Genomic DNA, 18554 nt, shown 5'->3' with positions numbered 1-18554 from the left:
AGTCATAAATCACAAAACATTAATTTCAGCATCATATAGTCCACAAAACAAACATTAATAAAAAAAGAAAAATAAAGAGAAGTAACAAGAAATTAGATACGACACCACTAAACTTGACGGCGTTAGATTCCAAACTGTTATGCAGACCCTAAGTCGAGTACGTGGGTTCGTTTCAACCGTCGGACCTCTCTGCTGTTATCGAGTAGATTAAAATTTACCTGTATGAACAAATTTCTGCGAATTTTTAAGCTACCAATAATTATTATTTAAAAAAAATACTTATGCATCTATTTTATTACTTTGTGTAATTAAAAAAAATAAACAACGAACTTCTGGTTATTAATTATTTTTCTCCTTATTTAAGAAATTCGTGTAAGGAGGGACTGACGAATTTTTTTTTAGTGGTAAACCTTAACGGGAGAAAGATTGGTAATAATTATTAAAAAAAATCTTTTTTAAGAATTTTAAGTACAGTAAACAATTTGAACTTCTGACGTCGCGGTATTTCATGAAATTCCTTACTACAGTATTGTATAAAGGTAATAAAAATTCTTCTTTTATACACCATCTGTTAAAATATTTTCTCTAAAACAAATCTCAGTGAATTTATGATGTTATTAATGGGTAACTCCACATTTGACAAAATTAAAAACGTTAATCGTAAATTAAAAATAAATTACTTGATGAATCAAGAAAAAAATAAATTAAAAACATCAAAATTATAGCACGAAAAAACTTCTATAGCAGTAAAAACGTTTACTTTGATTATTAAAACGATCGACTGAGATGTAAGAGAAGATTGCAAAATTTGAACTTTAAAAGAAATATTGTGTAAAGTGTAATAAAAATATATTCCATTATAGAGTAAATCTCATCCTGTTCTCATTTCATTTCTAATCGAAGAGCTTACTAAAATTATACTTAGAAACGGAAATATCGCAAGACGTATTGCATAAGCAGAAGACAAATAAATTTAACCGTACTATATTTAGAACAACGATATAAAATGCAATACGAAAAATCCTACAATATACCAGACGGTACAATATCCTCTTTCATTTTTTATACAGAGTGTATCACGACGTTCTTCTAGGACTTTCGTAACTTATTCTACTTGTGAAAACAATGAAAAAAGTTCATATAAACATACGTCCTAAAATGCTTCATTTGCGAGTTACGGCTTGTGAAAGATTTCGTTCGGATTTCAGCTACCCTGTTGAAATGAGGTCGTCAGAATTAATCATTTCTTATGGTCTTTGACCTGAAAATTAAATAAAATAGGTCCCAAAACCGTATCTGCTGTAGCTTTTGAGAAATCAGAGGTGAAAACCAATATATTGGGGTAAAAAACCGTGTTTTTTTTTAAGTCTGACATGAAGTAAGATTGCTAAATGGGTAATAAACACATAAAACTTTTAAACAAAACTTCTAGATAATTTAATTCTGAACAAAATAGTATAAGTTGAATAAAACAAAGAAAAATTTGAATTTTATTACATTATTACATTACGTTTGTTAAAAAAGTACTTATTTAATGTAGTAAACAAAAACCAGTTTCATTTTTGGTGATATGAAAAATTTTTAAAAACATTACATTTCTTTAAAAAAATTTAAAAAACTGGAAATTATACAATTGTAAAATAAAAATTACTTAGATAATAATTTTTTTATTAAGCACAGAATTACAATAGTTATTTTAAAAATTATTATTTCAAAGTTGGCAATGAAATAAAAACAGCCGATCAACAAAGCGCAATATTGTATTAGTTTAAATAATTCCGTAAAGTACATAAAGTATATCGGGTACCGTGAACTGCGGTGTCGTTAGCGAAGGTTTTCTGTGAATTTTAGTTTGAACGTGATGGATTTGCCGTTGAAGTAATGCCGTACTTATTTACGACAGAGGAATACCCTGATATGATATTCATTTTAGGTGTGTGTAATGGCAATGTTACAGCCGCTGCAGTCGAATATGAAATACGTTTTCCGAGTCAGAGGATTCCAAATCTCAAAACAATTAGGGCGACTTTTCGCAATCCTCGGGAAACAGGTTTCCATTCGATCAAACAATCTTCGCATTCGATGAAGACACTTAAAACAAGTTTTATCCTTATCGTAAACAGCCAGTTCAACAACTACACCCAGGAGACGGTCCGCTTAGCTTGGAGTTCTGAAACTGGTGGAATAGAAATCTACAACTCTGGTTTTTTTATCCGACGAAGTAAATTTCACGACGCCATTTCATTCGAAATGGCATCAACAACTAACGCAATGAGCATAAATGGATAGAATTAAATCCTCATGAAACAGCGGAAGGCAATTTTCAACACCGATTTAGCGTCAATGAATCGTGCGGCCTTCTTCACAATCAACTGTTTGGACCGTTCATATTACCTGCCCGTTTAAATGCTAAAGTCTACTTGTACTTTCTTCAAGAATGCCGCAGCTGCTTGAAGATGTTCCTCTAGCGCTGAGACGCAATGTATACTTCCAGCACGTTGGCCACTTCTCTTGTACCGTTTCCACTCGATTAAATCATCATTTCACTGAGAAATGGATCGGTCGTGGAGGTACACATCACTGGCCACCAATACTGCCTGATCTAACACTTATAGATTTTTGCGTCTGGGGATGGATGAAAAATGTTGTATAAAAAACAAAAATATATTCTCGGAAGGAATTAATAGTCCGTATTACGGATGCGGCTGAGCAACTTAAGGACAGCCCTGAAGAACTAAAAAGAGCAACAGAAACAGTATAGAAGCGTGCCAAGAAATGTGTTGAAAATGGCGGACTCATTTTTGAACATTTATTATAAGTTGGTACGTATAATAAATACATTTTGTTCTAGTGAACTGTTTCTAAATAAAATTTGATTTTTTCAAACTTTTGTTTGTTTTATTCACCTTATCTTACATCGTTTTGTTCAAAATTAATTTTATTTACAAATTTTGTTTAAAAGTTTATGTGGTTATTACCCATTACCTCCCCCTTAATTTACGTTCCCAAAAATTTCAGTACATTTCATCGGGGTAGCTGAAGTCTGAGCAAAACATTTCACTAGCCGTAACTATCAAACGAAGCATTTTAGGACGTATGTTTATATGAACTTTTTCCATAATTTTGACGAGTAGAATGGATTATGAAAGTCCCGGGAGAACTTCGTGATACATCCTGTACACCTCCTGCATCTTAATAAAGACTTCTATTCTAAAAGAAATCGATAAAAAGGGCAAAAAGGATTAGAAATGTTAACATGTAAAAAATATTAAGGGGTGGGGATGAGGTAAATAATGAACGAAATGGAAGGCTGATCTCCGAGGAGATCCTTATTAATATCATCATATTAAAGGTAAAGAAACAGTTTAGGGCGTGGCGTATACTGAAAAATGGATCTCTGTAAGAAGTTTAATAGAAGGAACTAAAGAAATACGTACGAGAATAGGGAGAAAATGATTTAAAATGAAAGATTATGTGAAAGGAACATATGGATGAGTAAAGTACAACATAAACATCGGATTAATGATCGGATAATAAGGAAAGGCTAGAACCTGCAAGCAGAAAACCATATGGGAAGATATTAAGTAAGAAAAACAGTAGAAACAATTTTGGAAAAATAATGCGGGTTGAAAAAATAATTAATTATTAACCGCAAAACTTGGTGTTATGTTCTGAATTATTACAAGAACCGACTTTACCTGATAAGCACTTCAAATCCGCGTCGAGCTATTTCTTTAGGCAAAGGTTAGTAAAAAAGAGTCCCCAAAAAGGTTTCTCATTAAACCAGACAAATGCTAAGGGAGCAGTAACTCTGATGGCTCTGATCCCTAATGCGGATCTAACGGGTGTCCAGAGAACGCAAGGGAACAAAATTATAAGAGAAAACAGGGCCACAGGATAAAGGAACAATCTACGGATACTTTCCGTAAACGAAACGTAGTTAATCACGCCATGTTTGAACCGAAATTTTCAGAACGGATTTATAGACTGTGAGGGAAGATTAGTTAACACGTCTAACACGATAACCAACGCTTAATTTAATAGATTCACACGTGTTACTTATTATCAATAACTTCTTTCCCATTCATTTTACAGTACATAAAATTTATATAGAAATAAAACATGAGCATTTCTAATACATTTCATAACAAAAGAAACTATTTAGAGATAAAAAACCAGAATTATCTTACAGTAATTACACGCATTTACTCTATTTTACGTTATTTGTTTTTCATACATTCGATTTAACTACGTATAATAAATATTTTAGTAGCAGTTTTAAAAACCCACTTAAAATTACATTATACACAGTCGTTTTTATTAATTTGTATTACCACAGATAACTTTTAGGTAATTAAACTGAAATAAAAATAATAAATAAATATTATGTAAACATCAATATATTTCATCAGATAATATACGTACATCGATTACAGTGCAATCATGACAAATGACTTTGATTTCATTAATCGGATTATGGATAATGGGAGGGGAGGGGTTATTGAAAGCATAAAAAAAAATGAATCGAATAATAACGAATAGACAAGATTTATCACACTTCAAATACTTTAATACTAATGCATAAATTTCCATAATCGTTTGAAATATGTTACACATTGATTTGAGGGAAAAATCCGTAAATCTGTACTTTATCGTGACACATTTTATACTTCAAAAAATTAATTACAACTGATTAAATTCTAAACCAGAACGGCTGAAATGAAATAAATATTTTAAAAAGTGACACCGCAGATTTAATAATTAAATGTAGAACCTCAGAATAAAATACTAGTTCACTCTACCAGACATTTAAAAATAAATTACCGATAGCGTGAATATTACCTTACGTAGTGGCATAAATTTCATATCTAATTGTTAAAGATTCTAAAACACCTCAGACAGCCGATAAACAGAATCGCATGGCGCTTGCAGGATATCCGACTGCTGTTTTCACCCGAGAATATCCGAGTGATTGTGTCTCGGGCAGAATCACCCCGATCTCATTAGGATAGGAAATAGGGTCGTCCACTCCTCTCCTGCGGTGAAGTACCTTGAGATATGGATAGATAAAGACGCCACGTTACATTCCCGAGGAACTTGACTGAAGTGTCTCACAAGGCCGAAAAAAGCGGCTGCGTCATCGGTCGGATAATAACGAATATGAGGGAGGGTCCCCGCACATCATAGCGAAGGGTTTTGTCGCAGGTGTGCTTCCGAAAGCGTTTGACGAAACACCAGCCTAGTTTTTCGCACTCGAGAAGTGAGCCCGGGGAATTTTAAACCGGTTGGTCCAAGCTGTCTCCCTTCGGTTATGTCGCAGCTACAGGACTATCTAGGGTCCTCATGGACCCTAGATAGTCCAGTAGTAAGGTCCAGGGGGACCTTCACGTTCGGAAGAGGAAGGCGATGTATCAGGGAGATAAGTCAGGCGGAAGCATAGATTATTCACAGGTGGCTGGAGAGGTGGGAGACCGGTCGACGAAGGGGTCCGTAATCTGTTTCCGGACCTCCAGATGGCTGGACACAAGCACGGGGAACTGGGGAACGATTTGACCTAATTCCTAACCGATCGCGATCGCTTTAAAGCATACCTGTGCGTGCGGGCATTGAGACCTTCCGCTTACTCTGATTATTGTGAAAACGAGGACACCGTAGAAAACAACGTATTCGAACGCGACAGGTTCTTGCAGTACGGAGAAGCATTCTGGAGAAAATTCGACGTGCTAACTCCAGACAACAGCTCGGGGACTATGCTACCGAACGAAGGGACTTGTACGTAATATCGAAAATGTTAGTGACAATTATCCGAACAAAGATGGCAGAAGTGCAGGGATGAATTTCCTCCTCATTCCATTGTGGTTGTGTTGGTAACAAAAACAGAACCGGCCCAAGGAGTAGTACTAACATAAAAAAACCAAACAAGAGATAAATATTAAAACACACCACTGCCGAAAAAAAAAACATTGTTGACAAACATTGATCTTTTTATTCTGGTTTGGTTCCATCACGATTTTGTATACTAGCAATTTGAATTTTGAAAATTGGAAGATTGGTTGTGAAGATATAACATTTCCGAATAACCTTTATCTGTTAGACCGAGATTGTACCTGATATTTGCAAAAGATAGTCTTCAACCTACTAACAAATACACCGTTTGAATTCTTAAAATCGGACGATTGTTTGCAGAAATACTATAAAAGCACCCCGTTGCACCACCCAAAACAGCGCCCCAGGAGCAGCCCGTTTCTTAACAATTGATGGTGATTGGTCTAGCCTCGCAGGAGGTGTTTGCATCTCACCACTGGCCTCACACTCAGTACGCCATGGGAAGCCCATTATTAATAAATATAAATCTTTATTAATCAAAAATATTTTAATATTAGTTTATTTTATTTAACTTAAATCTAATTTTATTATTTTTGTAATATTATTCATTCGATCTATTCGAATCCTTCAGTTCAAACCAAGCTAACAGAGTGATAGATGCTCACACAATTCATTTATTCAATCCATTGAAGTTTGTATTTCACTGTCAAATCTCCACTACTATATATATATATTATATATGATGATGCGAGGTACTCGCGACGGAGCTCCTTCTTGGATTATAGAATAAGGTAGGTGTCATCCTATTTTATTAATTCTGTACTTGGGTTAATCGGATTAATATAATTTATATAGTACAGAGGAATATGATTCCGAAAGGATCAATTTTAGAAAAATAATTTATATATATATATATATATATATAGCCCATGACACTCCCGGAAACGTAAGGATTCAATGTGGGGCTATAACACTAATCGGTTCGGCCGGTGAGCAGCTACGGTGGAACAAACATACATTCACCCTAACTACCTTACATTCCTTTTCGGGAAGTCATGTAATAAAACAAAGGGATTATTAATTAATATTTATCAATAAAGAACATACATGATCAAACGTACTGCCCGTTAAAAATCATAAGATTCTTTCTTAAATGATTATAAACAATAAATAACAATAATAATAATTATAAAATAAATTAATAAATTTTACTACCGTAATTCATTCATTCAATATCGCAGCAGATCTTAAAACGTAACTATTTTCGACACAAATAAATCGATACTGAAAATAATATCGATTATCCACTTAGAATCGTACGTGTTTTTTTTTTAGCCTTGTAGTTATAAATATACATATATTCATATTTACGAGTAATTTTTCTATATTTTCACGATAAAAAATTTACGTTAAATATTAATTTCTAAAATTTTCGAATACAATATTTTCTTATTTCATTTGAAATTCCTGTTTTATATTCCGATAATTTAAAGTTACAATATCACATTCATTCTTTTTCTATGATCTCAAAAATTTTAATAATACAAGACATCCGAAGTATTTGATAGCTAAACGCATCAAAAAGGTTTTCTTTGTAATTTATTAGCTGTACAGCTAACGTGCGATATTGAATCTCACGTCGTAGAAGAATTAAGGAAAGATTTCGGGTTATATTTTAAGACAAGAATTCATATATTCAATCCACAATCCACTTTGCAAATGTTATGGTTTTTATACCTAAAAAAATAACAAAGAATAGAACGTAATCGTGAAACGGAATGTCATAATCTGAAATATATTCGAGAAACATTTTACAAATTAATGAAATCCCAAAGTAAATATTCAATTCTTTTAATATTTCAAATCATGTAACGTTTTACGATATATTATATTAATTTACTTTTCAAATACATGTGTATTTTAAAGGGTAGTGTAAAAATACATACGTAAAACTTTTATAAATTTTCAATAAAATTTTTAATGCGAGAGGCTGATGTAAGAGTCAGTAACGATTAAGGTACCGGAATTCGTTGGTTTTAAATAATAGTAAATTTCTCTGAAAATTTATTCATCATTGGCCCCTTCAAAAGTCCCTTAACGTTCGTATAAACAATGCTAAATGAACAAACGCATTTTTCCTCCCGTACAAATGTCGCTAAAGAATAAACCAATGACAATACACATTCAACCTTGCGTATCGCAGATATTATACTTCAGTTTCACCGCCCCCAAAGATTAATTCAGTAACTAACCAATCAGAATATCGTATTTTAATAATCAATCAAATATACGAAAACGATCGACCAATCAAGAAATCACTGATTCCCACCAATCAGAACTGTAAAAGAGACTGACAGTTACTGATAAGGCAGTAAAGTCAAATCAATCATAATCCTTGTTTTTTAATCAATCATAAGATGAGAATAAAACTAATAAACTGGAACAAGACAAATTTTATTACAAAATAAGTAATTATTATATGTAATAATATTTTTATTACAAAATAAGTACCAGAAATTACTAAATCTAGTGGATTTATGCCCTTTGAAACGACTTATATGAATTATTTTGGTCACGCGAATCTGAGTAACCAAATGATTCTATTAATTCTAAAATAGAATTTGCAAAAATGTTTAATTGAAAATTTTAAAAATATTTTCTATAAATTTAAAAATTTCAATTATTTATCTACAAACCAGAAATTACTAAATATAATTGAATTGTACCCTTTGAAACAACTTTATATAAATTACTTTTGCTCCCGCAGATCTGCGGGACCAAAATACTCTATTTCTTCTTTAGATTTTTTATTACAAAAGAAGTAGCAGAAATTATTAAATCTAGTGGATTTGTACCCTTTGAAATAAGTATATATGAATTATTTTGAGGGATCGAATTCGGCCTACCAAATTATTCTATTAATTCTGATATATGATTTTTTTAAAATGTCTAATATTTTCGATAAACTGAAAAGTTTAAAATATTCATCTACAAACCAGAATAATTTATTTTTATTAACTACATTACAAATTACCCGTATATAAGTAACGAGATGAATAAAAACAAGTACAATTTCAATATACCAGAAGATTTTTTTAATATGTATATAGTGAAGTTGTGGTTAAAAATAATAATAAATACATTTAATTATACTCGTCTAGTGAACTTGTTGGAAAATCCCATTCAAGTGTAAAAATTTTTTTAACGCAAAACTTTTAAATTTCTAATTGTATATAGTGTTTGCCCCCTCGTACGTTACGTTAAACATTATACGTTACGTTCAATAATGATGAATTTATTGATGTTTTGCGTTAAAAAATGTTTTACTTGAATGGGATTTTCCAATAAGTTCACTAGACGATTATAATTAAATGTATTTATTATTTTTAACCACAACTTAACTATATACATATTAAAATCGTCTAGTTAAATCTAGGTTTGATACTACTTACACACTCACACAATCTAAATGCAATTTAAATATATATAAATCTATTGGTTTTTGTGAGTCTGTTAGTGTTTCATGCAAGAACTACTCACGCAACCGATTTCGCTGAAAGTCTGCATGAAGTTTGCCGTTACGAAATGTTTCACCGTTTTAAGATGATTGCCGTTGTAATGGCTTGTGGTAACAGCCGGATTATGCTCCATGCCCATATTCAACTTTACTACGGCCAAAGCGTTAACATAAACCAATTCAGAGACCACTTGTGTATTTCATATTTAATTTTTATAAAAAAAGGTTTTCTGTCTTTTCCGATATCTCTTTCGGTTATTGAGAAAAGAACCTTTAAAGGTGCGACGGTGTACGGATACATCCCTTAAGTTTTGGCTTTCACTTTCAAGCGCCTCTCAATTTCCACTTAAAGTTGCTTTTTCGATGGCAATGAATAAGTTACAAGGGCAGATGCATCAAGACCCTAGTCTCCACTAGAAGAGTCAATGCTTCTCGAATAGGGTGACTGTATTGCTCTCCTCAGCCTCCTGCACAACCACTTCTATGTACTCACACCAGAGAGGACAATCTGAATTTATACACACCAGAAAGAAAAGCTATAAATATTGTATACAAGTCCATTCTTTAGATTACGTTATTCACAAACTGTTCCAAAAAAACAATAAATAAAAACGAAGTACGGTCACCCCTCCTCGAAGTGTTTGTCCGGTGATATTACGACCACGCAAGATAGTTTTTTACTTATACGAATTTATAACTATATACCCCGTCTTGTCTCGCGTCGTCCCGTCTAAGGTACCCTTCTAGTTAGTTTTAAGTATAAATAATATATTACTGTATGTGTGTGTGTATACATATACACACATTTTTCTAATTGTTAGACACAATATTATTAGTGTCATTTAACTTGGTGAGCGACTTTGCTTTGTTACTGTGGCGTCAAAAATATTACTACTATCACTACCAATTATTTAATTGATAATAAAATTAACAATATTGGTGGTAAAAATATTGGTGTTTGATAACGGTAGTAATTTTACTACCGTTATCAAACACCAATATATTCTTTTTAAACGCAAAAAACAACACTTAAATACCGTCTATCGTTTTATTTTTATTAGCAAAAAAACTTGAAAAAAAAACTGCTTTATCAAGAGTCAGAAAAATAAATCTAGACAGCTATAAAAAAAGACTGACGGCTTCAGAAATATGAAATACTAACATTGATCATCTAACTCTTATTTATCACTACGTCAATTAAATTATTTTTAAAACGCCCACCACATTTTTTTGCAAAAGAAACGCATTCCCAGCTCGACGGAAATTATGCAATAAATTTGTTATTGTTTGAATTATTCACTCTTCGTTAATTACAGAATTTAAAACCTTTTTAACGTTAATTTTGACTTTTAAATGATCTTTAATTTACTTAAACATCTTTTTGCATTTTAAATTAATATATTTATACATGATTTTGTGGACAATTTTCGGTCTCGTGAAAATTCTATTGAAGTTATCGATTTTACAATCCACCTGTATGCAACATGTATGTTTTGGAATTTTATTAATTCCAAAATATTCCGGTTGTTTCTCAATATAAAAGAATAATAATAAACTTCAGTATTTAAAACCCATATAAAAATACGAGGGACGTTCATCAATAAATAACGAGAAAAACTGATGTAGAGAAAAACGGTTCATTAAAGGACAATGAGACTTTTTGAGGATAAGTTGGCAACCTTGGGAACACATTTAATTAGGTGTTCGATCATAATTAATCTAAACACAATCCCTTTTGATGTTTTCAGAATATCAGCTCCACTTGAAACGTGTACGCCGTAAGAGCAACGTTCAGTAATAAGATTTTTGCTATTAGAAGTGTGAAACCGGCGGAAATTTACTCAAGAACGTTGAAATAGTACGATGAAAAATGTTTAAACCGCAGTACCGTGTATAAGTGGGTGAACAGTTTAATTTGGGCAAAACAAATATGACTGATCTCCATCGCTCTCGAAGACCAACTGAAGTTTCGACTACTGCGCTCAAAATAACATAAATGATCTTATTCGCGCAGGCAGGCGAGTCAAAATTTCCCAAATTGCTAGTTTGTATTAGTGTTGGAACCGCGCATTAAATCATTTATGACGTACTGAATTACAAAACGTGTTCGAGATGGGTTCCAACACAGTTAACTGAACCCCATAAAGATACCCGCATTCGCATTTGTTCTGAGCTGAAAAAACGTTTTAAAGCGAAAGGTAAATGACTTTCTAGATCGTATAACAACCTGTTATGAAACGTGGATACACCGTTTCGAGCCCGAATACAAACGGCAAAATCTTGAGTAGAAACATCCGGATTCCCCCACCAAAAAAATGTCAAAACTCACGCGTCAGCCGGTAAAGTGATATTAATGGTCTTCTGGAACTCGCAAAGCCCAATATTTAATGACTATCTAGAAGAACAACGTATTGTGAACAGCGAGTACTATTCTAACATGCTCCAACAGAAAGTGAGACCCGCGAAAATGTCAAGGCGATCTCTCAAAACGTGTGATTCTCTTGCATGGCAAAGCGCGCTCCCTCATCGCTCAGAGAACAGGAGAAACGCCGGAGAAGTTGGAACAGGAGGTGTTACCACAGCCTCCTTACAGCCCAAATCTCGCCCCGTCCGATTTTAATTTTTTCGGTTCGCTCAAAGATTTTTCTACGCGGTAAGAAGTTCGACGACAACGAAGCGGTCTAAAAAGCGATACACGAAGGGTTCAAACAGCAAGGTAAAGCGGGAATACGAATTCTACGAGTATTTAAATGTACAGCGTGATCAAAAAGTCACACTAAAGGTACTCTACACATTAATACGTGGAATTAATTCTTTATGTAACTTTTGATTACACGGTTAATAATTTTTTCTGTATATATGAAATTTGAGGCCGGGTACATCTGAAATTTTGGGAATGCAGTTTTGAATTTTCATTTTCAAATTATTTAGCATAAGCGGATCTAAATAACATCAATTCAAAAGATCCCACAAATAATAATTTAATAAGGAAAAAGAATGCAGAAATCGAGAGGAGCCAAAAACATGAAACAACTGCGTTTGTTGTACTGTCTCTTGCTTCCCCATTTTGCATCCAACATTGCCGTTCATTAATTCCGTTTTAGTAATGTTTTGAGGATCTTTTAGATAATATTCGTTACATAAGCAACAGCAAGATCTAAACGGCACCTAAATCTCCGGTTTTGAATTGTCTGCGGAATATATTTACCGTCGGAGATTATTTACTTCCTAAATAAATAGAAGGGAAGTCTTCAAGAGTATTTATCTACGATCGGTATTTTAAATAAATCTCAATAATAAAGAGCCACGCGAAAGACATATCTGCTCCTATACGCGTAGATACATTTTATTAATGATCATAAAACAAGTGAGCGATTATATTTTATCTTTTGCTGTTACCGAGATCGCTATCCTCATAATAAATTTCATTGTCAACAAAAATATTTAGCATTAAGCTGAACTTTTTTAAGGCGTGGTAATCGGGTCATATGATTTGTTTTATTATCCGGTATAAAACCGGATACGTATTTTATTTTCATTTTTAGTCGATAAGTCTTAAAAAACTAAACAAGTATTCGTTTAAAAAACACACATAATTTTCTTTCTGGCCGCAGTCGAAGAAAAAAAACCTGTACGCATTGATGAAGCGTAGGACAAAGAAATCAAAATAAACCCATAAACCTATTAGGGTTAAGTCAGGATAGGCTATAAATTAAAAGTAAAAAATGATTAAAATGGTACTCGTTCACCTTGAGGATTTTATATAAGCGACCTGTAGCCCCTAGCCTCCTGAATACAAGTATAATCAACAAGCAGACATCGTTTAATAATTTAAAACAACAACCTACATAACACACCCTCAAACACGTATAAGTAGAATGAATAAATATCCATTTGCTATGTACGAAAGCATTTAATAAGCTGTAATTCTTACGTGCAGACCAGGCAGGTGAAAGATAGCGGTGAGCTCACCTGAGCGACATGGAAATTAACTTAATGACGTCAGTTACTAATACGGTTGTGACGTAGTATGTATAAACTACCATACAAAATTTTTTTTTTCACTTTGTTTGTTTGTCCTACAGTCTATTTGACCTTACCGTGTCTTTGAATGACCTTGAAATTGCTATTCACTCGGTATCACTAGACCGTAGCCCGAGTACAAAAACACTTTTTGCCTGTTAGAATATTTTTTAACGAAATATTTGTTTTACTCGTTCTTGTTAATAATTATATTTAAAAATCCTTTTAAAAAACTTTTTCTCTACAAATAATTACTCAAAAAATTTATTCCTGAAGTTTTACCGGTAAAAAAATTAATGAATGGTAAATAAAATACCAAAAAAAGAAAGCAAATACCGGGATTATTTTTATTATTTGTTAAACCCGATGAAGGTTTACCTGATTAATTATAGAACAAAAAAAAAATATTCATATATAATAAATAATCAACAAAAAATACATTTATTCAAAACATTAAACCTTTTATTTATTTTCTTTAAATAATTTACGTAAAAATAGCATTTTATAAATTATTTGGAAATTAACCCGAAAATAATTTTGATATAACAGAGTACATGAACACTTACTCAACTCCCTCTGTTAGCCCACTACTAAAATATGGCCTGACCTATTAATTCCAGGCCTTAAATAATGGCGTCTCTCCAGGAATTCCGATAAATATAATTACAGAGCTAATAACAGAATGGATTCCATTGTACGCATAAATTATACATTACGACACATCTCGAATAGCATAACATCATATAAAGCATCGGGAAAGCCCATTTATTTATTCTCAAATGCTTATTCTTAAAATTAAAAAATTTAAGAATTTGTGGTTCAATAAAAACCTTTTATCATAAATCGAGTAATATTGACCTAAATGCGTAGATAGCATATTGTTAATAACAATATAGTGAGTGAATCCGGTTATACTGTATGACGTCACCAACTGAATTATCAAAAAAAAAGTTGGAGTTTCTTTATATATCGTCATTGCCTATTTAGCACTACATGTAAATCGTAATATTTAATTAAATCTCTTTTATTTATTAGGCACTGCCGATATTTTTTCTTTTGTGTGTGTGTATATATATATATATATAATATACACACGCACACACGAGTATATACACATACAGTGTTCCGAGGACATATTCCTCAAACTTCAGGCACTGATTACGGACACTAAAATGAGTAAAAAGGGTTCATATCGATATTAGTTCTGTTTTTCTTTGTTTTTTTCTGGACGCTATTTTGTGATTTTCCAACAAAAAGATAATTTCTCAGGAAAGGGTAAACCTACTTTAATTAAATTTGGCAAATCTAAGACTAGTATTTTATTCTATGCGAGCTGATAATCTTTTGCCTATTTTTATTTCTTCACTAAATGTAATAAAAATTATTAATAATAAATAATAATAGTAAATTAATAAAAATTATCACCTTGCATTACCGTGTGCAAGCGTACTGCCAAGTTAATTGTCTGCAATAACTCGATTGTTTGTCAACGGGTTTTTACAAATGAGGTGTCATTTTGATCAAAATAAAAAACGCTTAATAAATTTTATAACAATAAAAATTTTATCAAACAAATAATTACGAAGATATTGAAGATTAGAAAAAAATAACGTGACTACCATTTTGAAATTTTTGAAGGTGACAGGTTTTCAAAATTTAGCAGATTAAGACACTAGCCTTGGATCTGACAAATTTAATTAAAGTAAGTTTATCCGTTCCTGAGAAATAATCTTTTTGTTGAAAATCACAAAAAGGCGCCCAGAAGTAAAACAAAGCAAAATAGAACTTACGTTGATATGAACGTTTTTGCTCAATTTGGTGTCCTGAATCAGAACTTGAAGTTCGAGGAATACGTCCTGAAACACTGCGTATACGAACTATTAATTTTTGAAAACATTTAACGAAACAAAAGAAAGATTTTATGGAAAAATAGTTATGTATTAAGATGAATTTAAGATTCGAGAAACGCCTTTCAAAGTGTATTTCTTCAGAGATGTAAAACGTGGATGCTAATATGACAAATAAAAGTTGGACGGAACTAAAATGCGACAATGGAGGAGATTGGAGAAAATTAAATGGATAGACAAACTGAAAAATTAAAAACAAATAATGACAAAAATTACAATAAAAAGCTAGGAAGAATGGGCGTGAAAAAAGACAAATAAAAACAATAAGAGATGCGCGTGTATAGTAATAAAATAAATTTAATTACAATACATACACTAAATTCAAACAATAATATAATTTCGAAACAATAAAATAATATTGTATGAGTAAACTAATTGTAAAACTGATAAATAAATATAAGAAAAAAATTTAATTACATGCATTAACATAAAAACGGAATGATATTCCATGATGAATAATTTAACAAATAAATAAAAAACACTACTATAAAACTTGTTACAGTAATAAAATAATTACATAAAAATAACTCTTACAGTTACAAATTTTATTAATATAATTTTAAAACAAATTAAAATTTAGTAAAATAAAAAATAATAAAAATTTAAAAAAGCCGGTAAAGAGTGGTATAACTTTTCCGTGAAAGTTAAATCGGGGTATTTGTCGGCCTCCGTGGCGCGAGTGGTAGCGTCTCGGCCTTTCATCTGGAGGTCCTGGGCTCAAATCCCGGTCAGGATTGGCACAGATTACAAATCATTCATCTCAACCTCTAAAGCAATATTTAACAGTGGTCCTGGAGGTTAGAAAAAAAATCGGGGTATTTATTCTATTGAGATTTCACGGCTTTTCTTTAAAGTAGGGTTTTACCAGTTAGAATTTTCTACTTCAAGGAAAACTCATATCTGTACAAACTGTCGACAAACTTTTGCCAAAATTGCTTTATCCAGTCTGAAAATAAAGCTGTCACTATTGTAGGACTTTCTCGTCACGTGGCTAAAGCCGCGTTTAAAGCGCGCGGGAGTGGCGGTGCTAGCGGCGACGGTCGGCACTTACTAAACTAATGTAATTTCACAACTTATATAGGACAGACTGGTGTGGCCGCAAGACTTAATGCACCAGGTACCGAGTCAACCGGGCGATCGAGTTCGAGACCAGCCAGACGGAGTTACTTTTTTACACTATAAATATTATTCATTTATTTAATTCTAACGCTCACCTGCGATGTCACAACATAGGAGACAACTACAACAGCAATTTTTAGGGTGCCGGTGCGATTTTGAAAAAAAAAATTCTTTTTGCAAATATTGTTATTTTTTAATTGTTAACAAATGTACCTAAGAAAAATACGACTTGAATTAGGCGAAAACTCGAGATACTGAGGGTGACCTTTCTCTACAGCCTCACCTCCTTGATCTTTTAAGTTGAAAATTTAATGGCATCAATCCCCCATATGTAGAAGTAATCAGACCATGTTTGATAAAAATCGGTCCAGTAGTTCTGGAGATATAAGGTGATTTTGAAGCCGATACCGAACACATACACGTATATACGAACATTACATCCGGAAAATTTCCATCCGGTTTTTTTGGGGTTCCTTAGGTATCAAAACGTCAAGATCCGGTGAAAACTGCATATTCTCAAATTAGACCGACTACAATACTTTCCCTTTTAGAGCTAGAATACTGCTATAGCGCTATTTAGACGAAAAATTAAAAAATATCAAGCAAAAGTGTAGACAACGAAACTATCTTATCCACCTAAGGGGTATTAATTTATGTGAGAAAAGTTACCTATTTGAGGTAGGAAACCAATAAGGTCCATATCTCCCTGCCCCATTGACCCATTCTAAACAAAATCAAATTGCTACCAAGGGCTTTTACCCAAGACTGTCCACTATATACGAGAAAAATTAAGCGCAAGATTAAGTATATCACTGCAAATAAAGAATAATGAAAAAAAATATATTACTCTTATAGTAACAAAGACTAACGGTGACCGTATCCTCTTGACCGAAGATATTAAAAGTTAAATGGTATTGATGATTCGTATTCAAAAGTAATAGAACAAAATTTCTTCCGATCTCAAGAAATTAAATAAAACGATAAACTAACGGAAAAAAAAGATTATAATTATATCTTCCATCCCAAAATAGAAATGCCGAAATATATAAGCAGAGTGAAATATTAATGTTATTTAATCAATTAATTAGTAACGAATATCTAGAAACGATAAAAAAGAAAAAGGTTTTTTCGTCACCGCTCTAAATGTGGGTTTGAGTAAGATCAAAATACCATCAGAAGTACAGAGTGTCCCATATAAAACGCAACCCATCAATCACTCATCCATGAAATTTCAAAAGTCAAGGTTACTCCCCTACTCGTTACTGAAATGGACTCGTCCAACATCTGAACATCGCGGCGACGCAGTAGAACACTACCGATAGTAACAACAATGCAATCATAACGTTCAGTGTATTGCTAGAAACAAGATGGTGTTTTCGCCAGATGAACGTGTTTTCATTGTTGAGTCGTACTTCAGTACGAAATCAGCAGTTGCAGTGCAAGATTTGTTTCGCCATAAGTACCTAGATAAACCAGCTCCTAACAAAACATCAGTATTAAGGTTAGTCGCAAAACTTAGAGAGACCGGTTCTGTTAATAACAAGGAACATAAAAGATTTGGGTCATTGTTGAATACAGATACAGTCACTGAAATCAAACTCCGATTACTCGCCTCGCCAAATAAATTGATCAGACGTTTGTCTGCTGAAATTAATTTGTCTAAATCAACTATTCATCGGGCGATCAAACGATTACAATTACAACCTTATCGCATTCAAACGGTTCATCGACTTCTTGAGCTCGACAAAGAAAAACACAAAGCTCAACACTGACGGAGATCTTTTGTGTTCCTTGTTATTAACAGAACAGGTCTCTCTCAATTTTGCGACTAACCTTAATACTGATGTTTTGTTAGGAGCTGGTTTATCTGGGTACTTATGGCGAAACAAATCCTGCACTGCAACCGCTGATTTCGTATTGAAGTACGACTCGACAATGAAAACACGTCATCTAGCGAAAACACCACCTTGTCACTATCGATACACTGAACGTTATGATTGCATTGTTGTTACTATCGGTAGTGTTCTACTGCGTTGCCGCGATGTTCAGATGTTGGACGAGTCCATTTCAGTAACGAGTTGGGGAGTAAGCTTGACTTTTGAAATTTCATGGATGAGTGATTGATGGGTTGCGTTTTATATGGGACACTCTGTATATAAGAA

General features: G+C 32.8%; 1 protein-coding gene across 1 annotated transcript in view; it reads right to left on the bottom strand.

Moving 5' to 3' along the window:
* Positions 1-18554, bottom strand: part of LOC142328733 (uncharacterized) — a 486470-nt gene that overhangs the window by 448347 nt on the left and 19569 nt on the right. The gene's annotated exons all lie outside the window — the stretch shown is intronic.

The sequence above is a fragment of the Lycorma delicatula genome, chromosome 8, assembly GCF_047948215.1.
Source record: "Lycorma delicatula isolate Av1 chromosome 8, ASM4794821v1, whole genome shotgun sequence".
NCBI lineage: Eukaryota > Metazoa > Arthropoda > Insecta > Hemiptera > Fulgoridae > Lycorma > Lycorma delicatula.
This window is presented reverse-complemented; position numbering and strand designations above follow the sequence as displayed.